The 9,795-nt window shown below is 39.1% G+C and overlaps 1 pseudogene; it reads right to left on the bottom strand.

Annotated features, from left to right (window-relative positions):
* Window positions 1-9,795, bottom strand: part of LOC141365605 (uncharacterized) — a 251,496-nt pseudogene that overhangs the window by 135,079 nt on the left and 106,622 nt on the right.

Below are 9,795 nucleotides of genomic sequence, written 5' to 3'. Positions count from 1 at the left end.
TTTATAGAAGAAGACCTTGTTTGATGTTACCTGTTGTTGGTGTTTTTGTGTGCGTTTGTTGACTAACAACCTTGTGTTGTGGAAAAATGAGCTGATGAGACAACACATGTGTGGAGTTTTCTGATAGTTTTAGTGCATTCTGAATGTAAAATGAAATGCTGTGTCAAGATGAAAGCTGGTTAAATGAACTGTGTGAAGAGTTTTGTAAAAGTCACCAAACTATTAAGAAATGTGTCCTATAGTGACTGTAAAAAACTGTAACGCTTGAAACTGAAACTACAGAAAGTCATCAGCTGTAGAATGAAGCTGGAGTCTTGCACTGAATTCATCCAAAGATTGAACAAACATTTATTGTCACTTTTTCACAGGAATATTAAACCCATCCAGACCTTTAACAGCTCATTAGTATCATACTCATAATAAAAGTCACAGACAACTGACATCAAATAACTCTTATAAATGTGTGTGCGCACGCGTGCCATAATGTTGTTAGAATATAGTGTACGGCAACTTGATAATAAACACACGAGCGCACACAGAGGGTCCACGGCTCCTACAGGCAGATTGAGATTCATCAGGGGAAACATGATGATTGACAGGAGGGAGGGGATGGAGTCGAGGGTCACCACACAAAATATTAAAGAACACCAATTATCCGATTCACGATTTTACATTTCCTTTAATGTGTAAGTGTGTATTAGTTTATGTTAACGATATGTTAGGGTAACCCCAAAGTAAACAATGACACGAGATATCGTCTCAAGCGTAAATCTCTTTTCTTGGACTACAACAAACACACGAGATTGTCGGCAACAGTTTACTTCCCTATAACTCCGCCCACTTTTGATGCACAGCCTGTAAGTGGTCTATGTTTTCATATTTCATGACTTTACTACTGACTACACAATGATTCAAACACAAGTTTTGTGCAGTGTAGAGTAGTGCTTGTTGTTTGTCGTTTCTACGATCACAAATGCAGATATGGTTTTAATGTCTTGGTATCCTAACCTTACCAATCTGTTATGTTCTGCTCAAACCGCGCTGGTAAAGTTGATCGATCAGCTTGGACATTTGCATTTTCTGGATCAGATTAGTCTCTTATTGATAAGGTAGTAAAGACGATATTAACTCCTGTTAGTGTTGCATTGCGAGCTAATCTTCAAAACATGGTATGGAGCGTCACATTTACAGGTGACGTCAAAGGTATTCAGGCCAATCACAACGTACAGATTAAGTGGCCAATCGGAGGACAAAGCGCTTTTCAGAACGATGAGCTTTGTAACAAATCAGAGTGTTTGAGGGAATCACGGCATAGAAGAGCAACAATAATGTACGGTATGTGGAAAATAATGTGTTTTATGAACCATAAACCACGCCAATTGTGAGATATAGTCACAAAGTTACAAAAATGAACACACAATGTAATGTTCATAATACTTATAGAAGAAACATTCACATCCGTCTTCATCTGATAACTCTTTATCACCAGGGCCGGCACCGGAGCTCGAATCCAATCTGAAACGGCGCTGCACCTTTCAACACAAAAAGATCCTGGTATAGAATTTGGCCTTTTCAGTGTGATATTTGATAGAAAAAGGAAAAAAGCGAGGTCTGTAAAAGTCCAGGGACACCGTGTTTTACTACTGCTGATGCCACTTAACACATTGAGCTTTGCGTGTCTTTTTTACACTGATGTGGTTCAGCCAGAGACATTGTTGGACAGAGTTTGTGTAAATAGGGACACTAAAAACAAATAAATATTACAATAGAAACTTCTCATCGTACACATTGTTCTCATTGTTCATACGATCAAACCTGTAACAGATTGTCTTAATTTACAGATCTGAAACATTTTCATCTGAACAGCATAACGTATATCTGCTATCTCTCTCTCTCATACACACACACACACACACACACATTCATCTGTCTCTCTTTCCTCTCTGGCACATTAAACTTACGCCGCTGTATTTCACTGTGTGTCTGTGTATTATTTAAAACAAGATTTTTGGCCACGTGCTTCTCAATAAAACCCTCAGCTGTGTCACTAACAGGGTCTGTTGACAGCATCACAGATGTGCAACCACAGCACAAACACAACCACACACACACACACACACACACACACACACACACACACACACACACACACACCACACACACACACAGGAGCTGGTAAGGCATTATGTTACCAGCACAACAGGTTGTGGGTTTGATTTCAAGTGAACACAGATTAAAAATGTAAAGCTTAAATGCGCTATTAGTCATTGTTAATAATGCGTATGTTACAGTTTTTGCCTTTTGGTTACACACTTATTGCAGAATTTGGCTCATTATGTCAAAACTCAACACAAAAGCCAATCAGACATAGCACTTGGAGATTAACAACTCACATCTATGCCAAAATGAAACACTGCAATCAAAACGTAACACTCTAAAAATGAAATTCTTGCAACAAAACCATACACACAAGCACCATTTGAATTACTTTTTCATATCACCAGCAACACACTGATCCGCTTTATATATAACACTGCAGTCTTTGTGGTGTTATTTTTATCGTAATTTTCTTAGACTCAGTCTTTAGTAAAACTCAAAAGTAGATTTATTTAAAGATATATTTATTTGTTTTCTAATTTTTTTCTGATTTATTCAGTAATCAAACAAGAGTTTTTACCTTAAAAAAAAACATTCTTAAAGAAATAAAGAAAAATAGAACCACAAGTCATCACATTTAACCACAAAACAAAAGTAAAAAACAAAACAAATACTGGATAAACTGCTATTGTGGGGAAAAACACACTTGTTTTGTGTTTGTGTGCGCATGTATGTGTGTGGTGGGGGCCTGGGGGGTCTTATGGATCCCTCCTTCTGTTCGGATCTGGCCACAAGACCTCCTCGACATCACAGGCGACATATACTTCACAGCACTACTCATTTTTAAATAGTACTGTAGAGTAATACTGTAATATGATACAGAATCATGTGACACATACAGTAGGTACAGGAGTAGAAACTTGAAGATATACCTGTTCTCCAGTCGGAATGTTCTTAGTATTGACGCTACTGTGTAGCGACTGAGGTTAGGGTGGACTCTTTGCCCAGCCTCCCTCATAGATAGGCCATGATTTATGACATGGTCCACCAGAGTAGCCCTGATGTCATCCGATACACGTCTCCGCACTGGTCCTTGTCTTTGTCCTCTTCCATGTCCACGTCCACGTCCAACTCCTCTCTCTCTCTTTGTCCTCCTCTTACTCTTACTCGCATTGCCTCCATGTTTGCAAAGTTCTCAGAATGTCTTACCTGAGGCCTATTTGTAGTGCTAATACTCAGACCGATTGGTGTTCTGTTTTCTGTACAAGTGTATTCAGGTGTGTATGTAAGTGCCTAGAATTGCCAGATGACTTTTGCATTTTGAACAGAGTGTTTTCCAAATGATAATATGTGATTTCTTTTTTGAAATATGTGTCTAATGTAAGAAAACGTGTGTAGTGTTTCGCAATAAGTGTGCTACAGAATTGCAAACAAAGTGCAAAGTTGACAATGTGTTTAAGCTATGGTAACACTGTGTTTAAGCATATGTTACAAGAAGTTTAGGTATTGAGGCTTTGGTCTAAGCATTCGGATTTAGTGTGTAAGCAATAGGCAAAAACTGTAAATGCATGTGAAGTGATGTAGAGTAAAGGTGTGTTCGACATCGGCTGTGGCTGGATGTAACCGATCGGCGAGATTAGCCGCGTGCAGGTGGGGAGGACCTGAAAACGGAGACGTGAAGTCGGACGCGCTGTGCTTCCCGTAGTTTGCAGCATTTATGTCAGGCATGGCTGATCACGTGCCGTTTGCTTGCTTAATCGCATTAAACATGATTTGTAAGATGTAAACTACATAAAAAGTGAATTATACTGTTTTGAATGTCCGTGTATGACCATGAGTGGAACTGAAGAGGCTTACAGCAGTGTTTTACAAGAATAAAGAGTTCAACATAAGCATATATTATTTAAATACCAATGTACTGGGGTCTACGTTTTTCATCCAATTTATTTTGATGAAGATGACACAATATAACATCGCGACTACATGAAAAGAGCTTTAACTGTTATAAAAATACAGATTTGTGAGCATTTGTGGAACTAAGGGCGTGAAAATACACACGAAACACACGTGATTGTTGTCATGTGGTGAATCCGACCAATCTTGAAACAGCTGTGTCGTCATTACAGCCCGTGCAGCTCCTCTTCGGGAACTGCGCTGGCTAACTCAGGCGGCTGATCTCGAACCGCTCTCGCGGTACTTAAAAACCATATGACACAATCACGTGCCTGCAGCGCCAGCTGAAGTCGGACAAAAATACTAACCGGAATGCACTGCTTCAAGTCAGCCACCGATCGGTCTGCGCAGCGCCGCATGAAGTCGAACACACCTTAACTCTTCTCTGTTTACTCCGTTACTCCTTCATTCTTTATCAGTCCAGATCAGATAGAGAATTACAATCTTATGTTATTATTCATTTATTTTCATTACTTCTCTTTTATATCACGGTCTGTTGAATTCTTTATTTTAAAATGTTCCACAGGCGTTGATTATTTTTCAATAAACACACACCTGATCTGTCAAAGGTTATTAAATAATCACCAGAGTCATGTCTGTGGTATAAGAGGAATAATTGACTTCGGTCCTTTGAATTATTTGAAAATAAGGCACACGCACGCTAACTGCATTAGGGGTTGGGTTAGGAAAAGCTACAGATTGTCCAGTATATAACTCGTTACATGGTGTGTCTGTGTGTGTGTGTGTGTGTGTGTGTGTGTGTGTGTGTGTGTGTGTTTGTGTGTGTGTGTGTGTGTGTGTGTGTGTGTGTGTGCTTGTGTGTGTGCTTGTGTGTTTGTATGAATGTATGTGTATATGCGCGTGTATGTTATCAGCGTCCATAAGGATTTGTTCGACAGCAGTTTAACGGTCCATGTGCTGTGGTGAGAGAGACATGCGATATCTGTGTGGGTCACACTTACTGACTGTCACTTTAAACACTGAATTATAGTGAAGCTTTCCTGTTGACGATAACACACACAGACACACACATATAGACACACACATATACACTACTGTGTAAAAATGGATTTATGGAAAGTGTTTATGTGTTTTTGTGCATGTGTGTGTGTGTGTGTGTGTGTGTGTGTGTGTGTGTGTGTGTGTGTGTGTGTGTGTGTGTGTGTGTGTGTGTGTGTGTGTGTTTGTGTTTTACTGTGTTCATATAGAAAAGTAGAGAGATGATCTATCTGTTTGTTTAGTTTTATAATTGTAGTTCTAAATGTAGATTCAAGAGGAGCCTAAACATTCAGGCCTGTCAATCATCATTATGGGCGTATATAAGACCAGGTCCAGGTGTAGCTGCAATTTTTCTAGCATCCCTCCTCCTTCACTGCTCTCTTTCTTACTCCATGCACTTCTAGGGGGGTTGAATTTGGGCCTCAGGTTTGCTCTCTTTGAAGGTTCAGAGCGGAGAGAGAGAGAGAGAGAGAGAGAGAGAGAGAGAGAGAGAGAGAGAGAGAGAGAGAGAGAGAGAGAGCAGATAAGCAGATGTAGATTGAAGCTCTGATCTTGCTGACACACAAGAGCAAAAGCACAACACACAATGAAGCATTCACAGATGTAGTAATAAACACACACACACACACACACACACACACACACACACACACACAGTTCATCCTTTAGCATAAACTCAAGACACCTTCATTATTTTTTAGGTAAATTATTTCATTTAAGATTGAATCTGAGGAATGAACTAATGCTGACAGTAAACGTTTTGAAAATCTGCCATGAGAGAATGACATAAATGGATTGAAAACCAGCTGACACATGATGTAGTTTTACAAAGAATATAAAGTCTTACAAACCCTTCAGTAAAGAAAGCGTTTGTTTCCCAGCATTGTGTGATGAAAATAACATGAATATATTTACTCTTAGATACTCCCATAAATGTGTCATTCATAACTATTTAGCATTTAGTCAATACAGTTGAAAGAAAAAGTATGTGAACCCTTTGGGCTTACTTGGATTTCTTCATAAATTGGTCATAAAATGTGTTCTAATCTTCATCTAAGTCACAACAATAGAGAAACACAGTCTGCTTAAACTAATAACACAAAAAATTATACGTTTTCATGTTTTTATTGAACACAACATGTAAACATTCATAGTGCAGGATGGAAAAAGTATGTGAAACTTTAGGCTAATGACTTCTCCTAGAGCTAATTGGAGCCAGGAGTCAGCCAACCTGGGGTCCAATCAATGTGATGAGATTGGATGTGTTGATTAAAGCTGCACTGTCCAATAAAAAACACACACCAGTTTTGAGTTTGCTGTTCTGAAGAAGCATTGTCTGATGTGAACCATGCCTCGCACAAAAGAGCTCTCAGAAGACCTACGATCAAGAACTGTTGACTTACATAAAGCTGGAAAGGGCTACAAAAGTATATCTAAAAGCTTTGATGTCCATGTGTCCACGGTAAGACAGATTGTCTACAAATGGAGAAAGTTCAGCACTGTTGCTACACTCCCTAGGCGTGGTCGTCCTGTAAAGATGACTGCTCAATGAGGTGAAGAAGAATCCTAGAGTGTCAGCTAAAGACTTACAGAAATCTCTGGCACATGCTAACATTTTTGTTGACAAAAATTTACAATAAGGAAAACATTAAACAAGAATGGAATTCATGGGAGGACACCCGGAGGAAGCAACTGCTGTCCAAAAAAAACATTGCAGCACGTTTGAAGTTTGCAAAAGAGCACCTGGATGTTCCACAGCAGTACTGGCAAAACATTCTGTGGACAGATGAAACCAAAATTGAGTTGTTTGGAAAGAACACACAATGCTATGTGTGGAGAACAAAAGGCACAGCACACCAACATCAAAACCTCATCCAAACTGTGAAATATGGTGGAGGGGGCATCATGGTTTGGGGCTGCTTTGCTGCCTCAGGCCCTGGACGGATTACTGTCATCGATGGAAAAATGAATTCCAAAGTTTATCAGACATTTTGAAGGGAAACTTAAGACCATCTGTCCACCAACTGAAGCTTAACAGAGGATGGACGATGCAACAGATGAAAATATGCCTTCTGGAGTGGTCCAGTCAGAGTCCTGACCTCAACCCGATTGAGATGCTGTGGCGTGACCTCAAGAGAGAGATTCACACCAGACATCCCAAGAGTATTGCTGAACTGAAACACTTTTGTAACGGGGAATGGTCCAAAATTTCTCCTGACCGTTGTGCAAGTCTGATCTGCAACTATAGGAAATGTTTGGTTGAGGTTATTGCTGCCAAATGAGGGTCAACCAGTTATTAAACCCAAAGGTTCACATACTTTTTCCACCCTGCACTATGAATGTTTACATGTTGTGTTCAATAAAAACATGAAAACGTTTAATGCTTGTGCGGTATTAGTTTAAGCAGACTGTATTTCTCTATTGTTGTGACTTAGATGAAGATCAGAACACATTTTATGACCAATTTATGAAGAAATCCAAGTAAGCCCAAAGGGTTCACATACTTTTTCTTTCAACTGTATTTACATAGTTGTGAACATAAGGTCAGATTATAAATGTAAGTAACTTTGTGTCTCTCTTTTCTTTTAGACACAAACTTCAACCTACTGTCTTCTCAAAGGTGTTTGTATTATTATGAGCGAGTGTCACTTCAGGACCACATCACTCCAGCGAGACGCTTACCTTACATTTGTAAATCGTTTTTTTTACACTGATGATCTGAAAGCTGTATCACTTTATACAACAGTTCTTTCTGGTTCTCGAATCTGATTGGCTAAGAGCTATACGATATTGTACTGATAACGGCACTGTAACCGCTTCACCTTTCGTATTATTCCGCCACCTAGTGAATGGCGGTCCTAAGCAGGCTCATCTCTGAATGGAAAAACACAGACGCCCTGTTTTTAAACACTCTCCATGTGTCTCATTAGTTTACTAGCTCATAAATCAGTCGGTGAATCCCCAATCAGAAGTATTATTCCGTCAAAGATCAGCGCTCTTGGATGTTACGTTAAAGTTAATGGAAGAAATGTCTTGTCACATCGTGTGGACGATTAACACTTGGAAAGAGGAATATAAACACTCGTTTTTTTCTGGAGCTGTATTTCTTATCAGAACGCGAAAACACCGTGAAACTGCAGGTAAGCACCGCAGCTTTTAAATGTGGACATTGATCATTTACTTTATCGTGACGTGACTATTAAAACATGTTATGAGATATCGTCACTGGTATATTAATAAGCAGCATGCAAAAACATCTCTCTGACACTTATAAAAAACCGTTTTGTATAGTACTGACAAGAACAAAGTTTAATAATAATAATCGAGTGCTCGTATCGCGTTAAGAATAAATGAGAAAGCAATAGTAACGTTTCACAAGTATAGTTTTATTAACTTTTACCTCGCGCCAAAACAATAACAACACAAAAGACACTAAATATGAATTAAAAAACAAGTAATAGTTTGATCATGACACCAAATACTGCTGATTTGATCTCATTTTGACGATCATAAACAAACAAGGCCAACATGAGAGCCAGGGTATCTCTGTCAGAAATGTAGCCCAGAGAGGGCGGTGGTCAGCGGGGCGAGTGAACACTGACGTCCGCTCATGCTTTGGTTCTCATTTGTACCGAATCTCACTAAGCAAACGTTCAAACAGGCGCTATCTTTACTAATCGACTGCAGATTTAAATATAATACAGATACATTCTCGACTGAACTAATCTTAAAACTACACTTTGTGACCAAGAAACGGCTTTTCCGTCCATTGAGTTGTTATGAGCTTCAAAGCAGCCGAAAGTTTTACCTGTCATTCTGGCCGCCCTCAAATCCGTGGCGGAAGAAGTAGTTCTCAAACAAAGAGGCTTTTAAAATAACTCCGTTGTTGTTTTCTAGTTTATGTTTTTCAAACATGTGCCGTCGAACTGTTGTATAAAAGCAATATCGCTCTCGGAGTCGTGTGATATAGCTCTATTTCATCACGGCTGTGATTGCCTCTGGCCTAATCACAGCCGTGATGATATAGAGCTATATCACACTCCTACTCGAGCGATATTGCTTAAGTAGCTCACGGCTGTTTCTCGTTATTTCTCAGCAATGATACTCCAACATCTCAAAGCTTTAAGATGATTAGAGAATGAGAAGAATGCTAATGAGAAGATCTTGTGTGTTTAACTAATAGCTTCCAGTCTAGTCATCAGAATTCCTCTCCTGTCCCAATAACATCTGTCTTGTTTTTTTTTTAACAAAAACTCTTAAAAAACACATACCAGAAGTTGTTCAACAAAACAAAGCATGAAAGAAGTTTTAACTTTTATAGAGCTCTGTAAGGTATTTCACACTTTAGTTCTCTTGGTTCTTTAAGTCAAGACAAAAAGATAAAATATATCAATTCTGTTTAAATTTGTGTTGGCATTAGGGTTAGGGTTAAGGAGTGATAATATGTTTACAACTTGATTATGGTATATTTTGTGACAAAACATCCAAACATGCTGTGTGCTGGCCTAAATGCACTTGGACCAAATAATAAGCAGCACAGCTCAGATGCTAAATCCTAAAAAGTACCAATCTAAGATCAAATACATCCCAGTGATGCCTCAAACACCGTCCTGTTTCAAAGGCTCCTTCAAATCCAGCTTTACCTTTTCAGTCATCTCGGTCTGCTTGTTTGATGTGAACCAAGGTTAAAGGACAAGTTGGGTATTTTTCACTTAAAGCCCTGTTTTCAGATTGTTTATGGTGAAA

The sequence above is a fragment of the Misgurnus anguillicaudatus genome, chromosome 8 (assembly GCF_027580225.2).
Source record: "Misgurnus anguillicaudatus chromosome 8, ASM2758022v2, whole genome shotgun sequence".
Taxonomy (NCBI): Eukaryota; Metazoa; Chordata; class Actinopteri; order Cypriniformes; family Cobitidae; genus Misgurnus; species Misgurnus anguillicaudatus.
The sequence above is the reverse complement of the archived record's forward strand: the minus strand, read 5'-3'. Positions and strand labels throughout refer to the sequence as shown.